General features: G+C 37.5%; 1 protein-coding gene across 2 annotated transcripts in view; it reads left to right on the forward strand.

Annotated features, from left to right (window-relative positions):
• LOC128744462 (ATP-binding cassette subfamily G member 4-like) overlaps nt 1-13,405 on the forward strand; it is a 79,910-nt gene that overhangs the window by 43,998 nt on the left and 22,507 nt on the right. The window lies entirely within an intron of this gene.

Genomic DNA, 13,405 nt, shown 5'->3' on the forward strand with positions numbered 1-13,405 from the left:
CACTAAAACTGCTTACGTGAAGAACAGACTCGTAAAACCATTTAAAATTAACTCTCATGATGAGTTAGCGTTTCTAACGCTTGTGATTATATGACCAAGGAACGGAGGGAACCCGTTTTCTGTGGTATGATTTCTCCCGAGAGCAATTAATTGAACGATTTCAATTACCGAGTAAACTCACCTAGCATTTTAACAATGCAGATTGAGAAACCGATTATTGGAAAAGTTCGACGGCAATATTTGCAGTACAACCAGTTTGTTGATGTGTCACTTTACTTTTCCCGGTCAATTAAAAATTCAAATGAATTTAAGAATACCTGCAGTGATTTTCAACAAACTTTACCAAAAATATTGACTTACTCCAGCAAAAATCATATTTGGTTGCCAAAGTCAATGAGCGGTCTACGACAGCTAGTAAGGAAGAAGTTTCTAGACGAATGTGATATTTATTATTTACATGTTTATTTGTTTATTTACCTATTAAATATAGTCTTATTGAAACGAATCCATGGCAAAGCCCATTTGAGTTTACGAAATCTGGGTTTTAAGCGATAAAAACTCATCACCTCGCCTTTAGCAATGCTGCTAGTGTTGCTAGTGTTGCTAGAGTCGTTTGCACCAAACAACAAAAATATCGAATAGTGCTTCTAAGCGGCGACAATCATCTACTTTTTCTACTGACTACTGACTATAGAATAGTTTTAGCTCATCACCATACACAAGTCTGCATCCGGTAGCCAACTGGACCGGGACGTCTTTGAAAAACAGATAAAAAAAGCAGTGACCCCGTATTGCTGCCTTGCGGAACTCCAGAAACATTCGTAAATTGAGAGGAAACACAGGAAATAAGCTTCGCACGCCATTGTCACATCTGGGGAGATGCACCAGTTCGGCAGATATATTCAGGATTTTTTCTTTCCATGTAGCTTAATAAACAACCCTCTCTCGTAGGTAAATTAATTGTGAAAGCTCTGTACATAAAAGTACGCATGAGCGTTTGAAACCACTTTCGAGTATAATCAACGGTGTCAGTTGCCCACAGCCACCGACGCATACCCGTCGATGAGCACGTATCACTGCCTTTTTCCTTAGTTGGAAGTGTAGAGGTTTGATGTTGTAGCTTCTGGGGTGTCAGACATTACCATCATACACATTCTTGGAAGCTGGTTTTGCTTTGTCTGAACAGTCACAACTTTTTCCTTTCGCCGCCATACTAAACAACCATACGCCAACGCTGGTAGAACCTCTGTGAGCGATTTTCAAACTTTCACTGCAAAGTCGGACGTTTCTTTCAACCTACAAAACTCAGGTATGGACACCAGTACACTACCCAAGTAACCAGTAAGCACTAAACACTAGTCCTTTGACAACATTGTATAAGCATAGAGAACTAAGATTGAAAGCTTATTTTTCTTTATATACTTCTGTAGAACTCACATAATGCTAAAAAGGCGAAATAGCGGGTTATTAAAATGCTAAATGTTTGAGGCTTAACCGAAACGTCATTTGGTCTACATTATCCACATATCGAAAACGTAACGACGACATATCGTTTGCTTGTTATGGAAAATAAAAATAGATTCGCTCGGGATTTAAAAAACTAAAACAAGCGATTTTTTTTGCTGCATCTCAAGGGGAGCAGGATAAACAGAACCATTTTTTGAAATGCTGAATAATGTTACCACCTAGACAGAGGTTCGAACCAAGAGTAAGTCATGCAACCTCATTCGTTCCCTTGCACCTTTGCTATTTAAACCATGACGGACGTGATTGAGTGAGTTGAAATTAGTCGTATTTAAATCTTGGTGATATTCCCTCTCATATCATAGATACTTGTCCTGCATTACCAATAGGGTAGAAAAAGACGGCAACTGTCAGATGCAAGAGGGCACAAATAGTGGCCGCAGAATAGCAAAATAAGAAGTCAGTACAAGCCGTTTATCAACACTTACAGCTCGTTTTAATGCAATTCTGGCTTTAGTTTTCAAAAGGTCGCATAATGCATGTAAAAGGGTTGATTATGCGACCTTCTGAAAACTAAAGCCAGAATTGACTAAATGCATTATATTGTTACGTTATATGCACATATAGGGTAAGAACCCCACAATTCGCCCCCACCCCAGAATTCGCCCTCCCATTGGTATTCCCGTGATTAAACTCAATATATAGTTGAAATATAAGTTGTTAGTTTAATTTATATTCAATTTAACTCAGTTTTCAGTTATTTGAATAGAATTCGTTGTGTTGTTTTATGTATTTTAATGATTTAATGTGGTTTGAAAAATAGGTATTGTATTTAAGACGCGATTTTTCCATTTTCAAGAACGAGCACGAAAAATAAAATTGAGGAAAAGTAATGGAAAATCGTATCTCTTTGCACTTTTTTCGCATCAATTTGGTTATATCTGTTTCAAATTTCATAATTGTGCTTTTATTTTAATATTTTATCGCAATTCTGCTGAAAATAGAACATAAATGCACTGGGCGAAAACTGGGTATTGTAAATCATATGAGTTCCAAAATTCGCCCGGGTCGAATCTGTATATACTTAGCCGAACTTACTGCGTGAACCAGTTTTCGCCCTCATCTATCAAATATATGCAAATATGCCACACATAAGCAAAAGCAAGTCACAATCGATTAGTTTGTTCGCTGATTTATGTTTATCAAAATGGTGTGTAAAAGTATCGAATAAATAATATTTTGATGCAGAAAGCACATCATATTCATTTAAATTCATCTAACAAACGAATTACCTGCTAAACATGGGCTAATGGGGTTTAGCGAAATGTTGAATTAGCAATAATCGGCATCGAAATTGATGATAAGATTAAAACCGCACGAATTAATAAGACGCGCATAATATTCTCAAAAATCACAATCTTTCTTGTCATGAGAAAAAATCTGACTATTGGAAAATCACGCGAAAAAACCGTCTACTATTTTAAAGCAGATAAGAGCAATAAAATTGTTGTCATGAAAAGTATTTAATGTGGAATGCAGACAACAAAGAAATAATCGTGGTGATAAAATAGAATATTTCGATAATATCATGAAAACTCTAATATCTTAGCATTACAAACCCGGTCTAACCAAAAATGCTAGTTAAGAATTCCAAGTTATGTCCAAAAATATCCTAGTTGAGTAGGTAAGATGGGTATGCTTACCAGTTACCAGGAATATTTAATACAGTAAACCGGCATACCCATTTACAGACAGTAATTTACTAAACAATTTTTTTTCTTCAACTTTTTATTGACTATATAGCAGTTAAGCTTAGTTATTTCTTGGGGAAGAAGTTAGGTTGTGGATTCGAGTCTCACCTTCGATTAGTCAATATATATAGCCCAATATCAAGATTTTCCAGTTCATCTAATTTTTTATTGTTCACAGTAAACATTTACTCTTTCCCAAAAAAATACTAAACAATGATATAAGTAATCATTAAGGTTATTTAAACTATTAAAATAAACATTGTACCATTCTGTAGGCACTGATATCCCACATATCAATAGTGAAAATGAATTCAGCAAAGGACCAGAAAAAGCACCAACAGGACCATTCATTTTAAATATCTTTGACGAGTGGCAAAAGCCTTATTTTACTGCAATGAAAATAAACATTTAGTAAAAACCCACCTTCTCTGTGTTTTTTAGTTTTACTGAATCAGGTATCAGGAGGTGATGATGATCAGTTTATTTCAATTTAGCTTTACATTTAACGAATTCCTGATACAATTTGATTGCCATATTAAGCACTGGATAGACATAATCTTAAAGTTAAATAATAGTAACAACAATTCTAACAAAATAATTGAGGTTATTTGGGAAATTTGCAACAAATAACAAGTGGGCGAAATCTGGGTCACATGGGGGACGAATTTTGGATCGCTATGGGCGAAATGTGGTACTAGAGGTTCCTGCACAAAATTGGGTTTTTTGCTATCAAATTTCAATTTTCGCGATTCCGAATAGCCAAAATAGATAGAATATTAATATATAGTCCTACTTGTCTGAGTTCAGGGCTGATTTTATAATAATATGGCGATTTATTCATTTTACAGCATAAAAACCTGATAAAAGGGGCGAATTCTGGGGTCGTTACCCTATTGCTTTCTATAACGCTGGTTTACGTTAATGCGTCTATGCATCAACAATGTTAATATACGTTTTATAAGCATTTAGATTGCTAATATGCAAAAGTTTGGCACTAGGGATGCAGAATTATTTTTAATATACGGTTTTGGATTAATGCTTTTGGTTACTTGGGTAAGAAGGAGACAAAGCAGATATTTCCAACTATCTTCCAGCATAACTTCGCTGCCTGCTGAATCACCTTGCTTTGAACCATACTGAACAAAGTGACTTTAGATGCGTGCAAGCCTTGTACTACACCATCTCGACACGGATTCTTCCACACGCGTTCTGTTGAGTCGAACTTCTGTGAGTTTACATCCTTCTGTATCCACAATACGGATAATGGTGTGCAAATTGAAGCGATACATGCGAACATCCAATCTGCTTTTGACACAGTTGACACAACAGCTATGCGTAAAGACGGGATCGACTGGATCGACAACATTCAGTTCGTAGTGAGTGGTTTCTCAAGGAAGCGATTCAGGACCACCATCTACTCAGTCTCTTTTTCAATGCTATCTCCTAGATTCTACCAAACGGTTGTATGCGCAGCCTTCCATAGACCCACCAGAGCTAAGGAAAATCATGCACGAGAACAGCTTCCCCAGGAAACTCATCAAACTGATTCAATCTACGATGGATGGTACACATTGCTGTGTTCGGATTTCGGGTATATTGCGAAGTTCATTCGAATCACACAGAGGGCTTCGTCAAAGTAATGGTCTCTCATGCCTGTTGTTCAACATAGCGCTACAAGGTGTTATGAACCAAGCGGATATACACACATGCGTAACAACAAATCTAGTCAATTCGTCCGCTTTGGCGATAACATGGATATTATCGGCAGAACATTTGTGGCGGAGGCTGAACAGTACAGCAGACTAAAGCGCGAAGCAGAAAAGATTGGGTTAAAGGTAAAAAAGAAGCAAAGCCTAGGTGCTACATTCCGTTATCGAAACTTGACCTTCTGTTTTTATACGACAGACTTCGCAGCCAGCTGTTAGAGTGCAGGACAATTGCAGGGCTAGTTGCTACGATCCTATTGACTCTAACAGCCTCTCCCAGTCAAGATTCGAACATACGACGGCTGGCTTATTAGGCCAGCGTTATACCTCGGAGCCAACTGGGAGGTAAATACGTCTAAAACAAACTACATGTTGGCCAGCGGAACCGAAACGGAGCGTGGCCGGTTGGCCAGTAGCATAACGATCGATCGCGATAAGTCTGAGATATTTGACGAATTTGTCTACCTTGGTCCACTGGTAATGGCACACAATGATATCAGCCATGAGATTCGTATGCGTATTATCAAACCTGTACAAGGGTATGTTGCAAGAGTGCCGGTCAAGTATCCTGCAAATCCGGTAGAAACTAGACGATCAGGAGCGCAGCGAGCAAAATGGTTAGACTAGGAGGAGCGAGATCTGGCAGAGAGTACTCGGTTTCCGAGGAATTAAAAAGCGGTAGCTCACAACCAAGTAAAATGGAAAAATCTTGTTCAACAGCCTTCGTCTTAGGACGGCAAGCCACCTAAGCCAGTCAACCTTCCATAGAAGCACCTGCAAGACTTGCTTTCTTATGAAAGCCGATGTGCATTGATTGGCATCGAAACATTAAAAGATGAACGGAATGCCAACCAAGCCATTTTCTATGCAAAAATTTTACGATCCGAGGTAGATGGCACCGCAGAGCTTGATCAACTTCATATCTATGCACCATACAACGAACGCAATGTAAGACCCAGACAATGGCTACGACAACCTGCTAGAAATACTAGAGTTCTCGTTGAAACGGGGCCACTACTGACACGAGGTCCTGAAACATTGGTACTTTTGAACTTGATTGGTTGAAAATGGTTAAAAAATGAGAATTACACTTTTAATACCCGGAAAAGGTGGATCTCTCGTTCACCAAGGGGCACAACAGTTTTTAAGAATGTTGAATTATCAGCAAACTTTGATATCTATATCATGTGATATTTTCTAGATTTGCAATGAAACAATTAACAAATGGCACCGTTCATTAAAGAAGAAGAACAAGGCTTTCAAACGAAGCAATAAATATTTTGGCGTCCATCTTGGATTTAGTTGCCATTTTGGATTTTATCAAAAACAAAATTTAACAAGAGCCCCCCAATAGATTTTCATTTTAAGACCACTATTGGAAAGTTGAGAAAAAATGCTACAAGAAACATTAAAAAAATCGAGTGTGCATTGGCGTTATCTGTAACAAGATTCACAATTTCCATATAATGATTGCGATATTTCCTGAATTTGCACGGTGACAATTTGTACGGCGACAGACAATGACCCTATGATTAATGTGAGCGGAGCATCACTCGGTCGATTGCAACGAGTCCACAAAAGCCTTCCCTCAACATATTCGGGGATGCATATGATATATTGTATAATGTAAGTTTAGATTAATAAGGTGAATTTAATAAACTACTGATAAATAATACAGACAAGAACTGTTCTATCCATTTAATTCTACTAAACTAGTATGGCCTGGACAAGACCCTTTTTTGTTAACTTTCTCATTTATACTTTACTGTACGTTTACTGAGATGTTGAAAAAAAATTCTAATTATTTTATTCTGTCCAATTACAGTTATGAAGGGCACATTATTATGACGCGCAGCACCCTTTTTAAGGCAAAAACCGGTATCAAAAGTGCATTCAATGTAAAGGAAAGTTCCTTTCGTAAAAAAATCACGAAGTGCTTGACTTGCTACTTTCATAACATTAACCAACTTCTATTGGACTGTAATCATTCTCTCTCTTTACCCTTCCTTTATCCACAGACTAACAGACGGGACAATCGCGTTAATTCCATTGTCCAATCAAAAACCACTCATTTTTCAAAGAAGCATGTTTCGCAATATGACCACACCGCGGCGCGCGAGTGTTCCTTCGAGTTTCAGTATAAAACCATACAAATGTAAAAAACCCTACAGCGTAAAACCCTGCAAATGCAAGCTACTCCGCAACATGCATAACAGAGGGTGCTAGTGTGCAAGCAAAATGTGTAGGACGACGGTTTTTAAAGGATTTTCTTTTATGTGTCATGTCAGTTCGTCAGTGCTTTATCTCTCTATTTCCCTCTCTTTCTATCTCCCTCTATTTCTGTATCTCCCTCTATCTCTCTATCTCCCTTTATCTCTCTATCTCCTTCTATCATTCTTTCTCCCTCTATCTCTCTATCTCCTTCTATCTCTCTATCTTTTTCTTATCTCATTGATCGTTCGTTCTGTATTACATTTGAGCACATTAACGGGAAACTAGCAGTCATTAACTTTTCGTCGGAAAGCCCAATTTTGGATGCAGTTTTTCGGCCCAAAAGCGGGATTCTGTTTATAAAAATGTAAATACTGCATTCTTCTTGTCAATCTGAACACAGCGAATATATTTTCATAAACAAAATTTTTGTTTTAAACAAAAAAACTGCTTTTGAAATTGGCACAATTGATGACGACTAATTTCACCTTAAGTCAGAAAGTTTCACTACCTTGTCTGGTGTTCCACAGTGAAGCAAACTGGGACCACTGGTGTTCTCTTTATTCTTTAATGACATAAAGTAAAGCAAAGCAAAGCCTAGTTGCTACATTCCGTCCGAAACTTGACCTTCTGTTTTTATACGAAGGACTACGCAGCCAGCTGTTAGAGTGCAGTACAATTGCAGGGCCAGTTGCTATGATCCGGTTACTCTAACAGCCTCTCCCAGTCGGGATTCGAACATACGACGGCTGGACATATTTTTTATTAAATCGGCTAAATGGCTGTAAACTCATCTATGCCGATGACCTGAAATTATTTCTTGTAATATTCCCAATGTAACATCATTATATGGTTATCGAATATCAAAAACTGAATAGCTTTTGTACATCTCTCAGATAAAGTAGTCAAGGTTTTATCTAATAACTTTTAAGTATGTTTTATCTAATAACTGCGCACGATTTCAAATGGATCGAATAAGTTAATAACACATAATCTTCAAAACCGTCTCGGTAAACTAATTTCTCGTGGTTTTTCTTATATCGATATCTCGGATTTCCGTTACCTTTTTCACAATGGCCATGTAACCTACACTACAGTCCTACAGTATGTCCTCAAATCGTACGTGAGCTAGACAGTGATCGCACCAACTACCTCGATGGACCCAGATCAATTCCTTTCCACTAACAACAACTCCTTCCTGTGACACTTGTAGCAGCAAGTGTCGGACGAACATTCCTTTTCCTCCAAAGTTAATCTGCATTGGACGTGGCCAGCTTTGCTATTGATCATCACAAAGACTTGGATTACCAAAAAATGCTCACTAATATACACTAATATACAACAACGTGCATTATAAAATGCCAGATACGCTGATTTGCTGCTTATGTTAATGCTTATTAGTTACCAGGAATGGGTATTTTAATATACAAATTTGCAATTTTTCCTCACAGTAAAGTAGAAAACAACTCCCCTGTCCCCTCATTGCATAACCAGAAAGCAGATAGTAATATTCGCCATGATTGTACAACATTTCGCCGAATATCATTTTGCGAAAAACCTTAAGCGGAATGTACCATTTCACGGAAAACTTTTTTGTGGAAAGTACCATTTCGCGATCCTCTCCTAACTCGCTGTCGCTCGTTCCAGGAAACCCAGGTAGACCTAGGAAAACAAATAAACCTAGACAGTAGTGATTTCTGCGGGGCGTTGCCTCCCCCCCAGTGGGCGGCGCTTCCGACGGCGGGCAGCCGGCAACACTCGCGGTCGTCTCGTCCTGAATGATCTAGTTTTACTATAGACAGTTTTTGTGGCCTTGTTATTGACTAATGTTTTATGGAAGAGTCTCGAACTTCTCGAGTTCGATTAGTTTTTGAAGTTCGCAAAAATTTCTGTTTCATTTGTATGAGAGTCCATAGCCACCTACCACAGGGGTGAGAGGTCTCTAACTATCATAAAATAAATTCAAGACTCCAAAATCTCCCACATGCCAAATTTGGTTCCATTTGCTTGATTAGTTCTCAAGTTATAAGGAAATTTTAATTTCATTTGTATGGGAGCCCCCCCCCCCTAAACAGGGGAGGTGTCTTAATTCATCATAGAAAAAATTTCTGCCCCCTAAAAGCCCCACATGCCAAATTTGGTTCCATTTGCTTGATTAGTCCTCAAGTTATAAGGAGATTTGTAGTTCATTTGTATGGGAGCCCCCCTGTTAAAAGGGGAAGGGGTCGTAATTCATCATAGAAAAAATTTCTGCCATCTTAAACTCCCACATGCCAAATTTAGTTCCATTTGCTTGATTAGTTCTCGAGAGAAGAGGAAATTTGCATTTCATTTGTATGGAAGCCCACCCTCTTAAAGGGGAGATGGGTCATAACTCGCTTTTTAAAGAGGAGAGGGGTCTCAATTCCTCATAGAAAAAAATCTTGCCTTCAAAACCACTTACATGTTAAATTTGGTTCCATTTGATTGATTAATTCTCGAGTTATGAGGAAATTTGTTTTTAGTTTGTATAGGAGCCCCCCCTCCTAAAGTGGGGAGGGATCCCAATTCATCGAAGAAAAAAGTTTTGTGTGTTTGGTTCCATTTGCTTGATTAGTTCTCGAGTTATGAGGAAATTTGTATTTCATTTGCATGAAAGCCCCCCTCTTAAAGGGGAGAGGGGTCATAATTCCCCTTCTAAAGAGGGGAGGGGTCTCAATTTACCATAGAATAAATTCTTGTCACCAAAAATAGCCACATGCCAAATTTTGTTCTATTTGCTTGACTAGTTCTCGAGTTATGCAGAAACTTGTGTTTCATTTGTATGGGAGCCCCCTCTCTTAGTGGGAGGCGGGGTCTCTAACCATCACTAAAACCTTTCCTGGTCCCAAACCTCTACATGCAAATTTTCACGCCGATTGGTTCAGTAGATTTGGAATCTATAAGGAACATCCCGACAGACAGACAGAAATCCATTTTTATATATAAGATACATGGTGTTAGGTAGCTTAGTGCAAATATTTCAGTGGCATAGTTTTTGAACTAAAACGACTTTAGGGCAAACAGAACCGAAAACTAAAAATGTTTAAGAACTCTGTAATGATTGAGATTTGACCATATGCGTAGGATTTTTTTCATCAAATATGGTCCTCTATCACCCCCTGAAATATTTGCGTTAAGCTACCTAATACCCTGTATATGTAGTTTCATACTTTTGAGTGCTTAAGTATGCAAGAAATGTCATTTACATGTGAAATCAAAAGAAGTGGTCCTAGGTGGGAACCCAGGGGAACCTCAACGGTGACTTGAATAAGGTCAGAAAGGGCAGTTTGGACGCGGACAATTCATACTAAGGCTATTTCAAAAGTTTGGGTTCTATTCCAATTTTTGCTAATTTGAAGAGTCATGAAGGAATGTCTATTCTATTCTTCGTGTAAATAGTTAGTGAAAATGCAGCATTGGTGGTCCTGCCTAAAACATTATTCGGTACTACACCACGATGCGATGGATTAACCATTTTAGATGAATGTGCCTCCTTGGTAGGATCAGTTTATTCCTTGCTTCGGTTGCGGTATGGAACAAACAGAAACGTTATTTATCAATTAAGTGAATTTGTTTTAGTTCGTGCGTTACGCGAACTTCATGTTGTCCTATTATGATAAAATCAAATGAAAGTGGCCAAAATAGAGTCCACGTAGCGGACGGGTCTAAACTGATTCATTGCACTATGCAGAATCGATTGATTGCTTCTCTCAGAGATGAAAAGAAAACCCATATGTATATGTATTTGTTAACATTAATTTACACAGAAACAGAATCTCTTTGTTCTGTTATTACCTTGCTGATATTATGAGCATTAAAAAAATGCAACACTTCGTTCGTTACTGCAATATACCTATTCTATAATATTTGTTTGCCTCCAAAAAGGTCGGTCGCTTATCTGCTGAGCCGAACCATAAATTTGGCGAGACCGTTAATGTTGGAATTAAATCAATTCTTGGGCAATTTGCTTCCTTTCGGCGGCGGAGAGTTTGAATAAATGTTTCCGAAATCGCCCTGTTTCAAAATCAAATGCTTTTTCGTCGGTGGTTGACCGTTTCCATTTTTAGTGCAGTTTAGTGGATTTGCGCGTTGATTTGCACCAGTAGTACCTACTCCTATTTTTTGGTTACTCCCTGCTGAACATCTCTGTGTTCATCCTGTGGCTGTCGATATTTGTATATTCGACACGAATCACAAACTTTTAGCGACAGCTGCAAATGAATATTGAAATTCACGACAATTGGTTTTTCAATCAATTCATCCGCTAGCTTTCTAAGTACAGACGAACACAAAACAAACCGAAAATAATTTGTGCCGGATTTACTTTTCAGAATCACTCAACTTGTCATGATGCAAATATTTTGTCTAATATACGAGAAAAAATTGAAAATCCATCTAGGTATTGTCTACCTTAGAACAACAGAATCCGTGATTGTTAACGATATAATCATTCAGAAGCTACGGAACGTGAAGACTGAAAATGACGTGTCATTAATTTAGAACACTGTGCAATTGTACTGAATCGGTCATACACAGGCTGCTGCATTTAATGGCAGCTTATACTATACTATAGCCGTTAAACCGGCTTTTCGACTTCACAGCACTTCATCCGAACCAAATTGTAATATAATTTTGTGCACCATTAGGGTAAGCGTACCAGTAGTGGCGCATTTAGTAGTAAAATTTCATATTTCTGGTCAAAATACTGTGATATCAGAACAAATATACATGCACTCGCGCACGATATGATGGAAACATTCTTAATCTTACTAAAAATGACGGTTGGAGTAATTCAAAATTCGAATTTTATTAAAGAGAAAGATTTTTTCTACGATCATTGGTTTGCCTATAGTGGTGGTATGGTTGCTACCGAGGTCCCTAGATTGGAGGCATCGCGAGCCCATAATGGAGGCAACACATTAAACATTCAATTACTGCAATAAAAATTTATACAAACTGGCTCTGCTTGTTTGCATGAGATTACGCACACACTTTATATGCTCGACAGATTTAAATTTCTTAAATTCATAAATAAATAATATCAGAAAAGATAAAATTCAAAACCTATTTTAGCAGCTATGCAAAATTAAATTTCAATCAGGAAATCTTAACAAAACCAGCGGAAAATTTCTACAAATTTCATTTTACCGCTAAAAGAAGTGACGATTATATCAAGTAAACCTGTAAAATCCACGTATAGATTATATATATACGTTATTTAGAATCATAATTGAATTTTATCTCATAAAGGGCGTATTTTATTCAAGTACCACCACTATTGGTACTACCTCCACTAAGGGTACGCTTACCCTACTAACCCAAACAATCCCGTATTTCACTTGCTAAAGCACAACGATGTGGATAATAATCGAGCGATTCAATACAACAATTGCACTTGATCGACCGAGATTCGTTCCGAAATGGCCATCGAACGGCTGGCATGGAAATTCGAAGCATACGGTGTGGCACATTACTTTTTTCTGGGCTACATAGAAAATTAGTGATACAGCCTAAATTAACCCAATTTATTGCGAATACAACGAAAAATTGGGTTTTTATTTATATAAAACTTTGACAAACTGACGCCAATTGAATGCAGAAATATTTTGACCTGATTGCTGTTCGTAAAACTCCAATATGCCCTTAACAGTGCTTATCACGGGAGACGAGTTGTCAATTAAGCTCAATTAAAATTAAATCAATGATGCACCGGAGCGCAACCGATCCGATCCGTCCGTGGTCTACTTTTCCGTCCGGAAACGAAATGCAGGGCACAAAATTAAATATAGAAAGAACTGCTCTTTATCCGGCTCTAGTGAAATTGAAATCGGTTCTACAAATATTAATGAGACCGAATTGAAAAAAAGGCCACGTAATGGTACTTCAAAAGTTTTAATTTGCTTTACCTAGACGTTGAAATGTTTCATTTCAACTGCCACAACTGGTTTCAATAGTTATAATTACAAGGAAATAAAATTAATCGGCCTCTATATTTGAAATTGGAAATCAGCTGTTATGCGTTTAAACTGACACTTGTAAAATGCAAAGCAAATTTGTTAGAATAATTTAAACTTAAACAAATTGTTCTCAGGGGTGCTTTTATAACACTTCTTTTTTATTTTTTAACTTTGTGTGTTTGTTTATTTTTCATTTGTTTATTTATTTATTGTTATTTTTCATTTGTCTATTGTTTTATAGTTTTTTTTTGTACATTTATTCTTTTTTCTATACAAAATACCAAAATTTGCATTG

The sequence above is a fragment of the Sabethes cyaneus genome, chromosome 3 (assembly GCF_943734655.1).
Source record: "Sabethes cyaneus chromosome 3, idSabCyanKW18_F2, whole genome shotgun sequence".
Classification (NCBI taxonomy): domain Eukaryota; kingdom Metazoa; phylum Arthropoda; class Insecta; order Diptera; family Culicidae; genus Sabethes; species Sabethes cyaneus.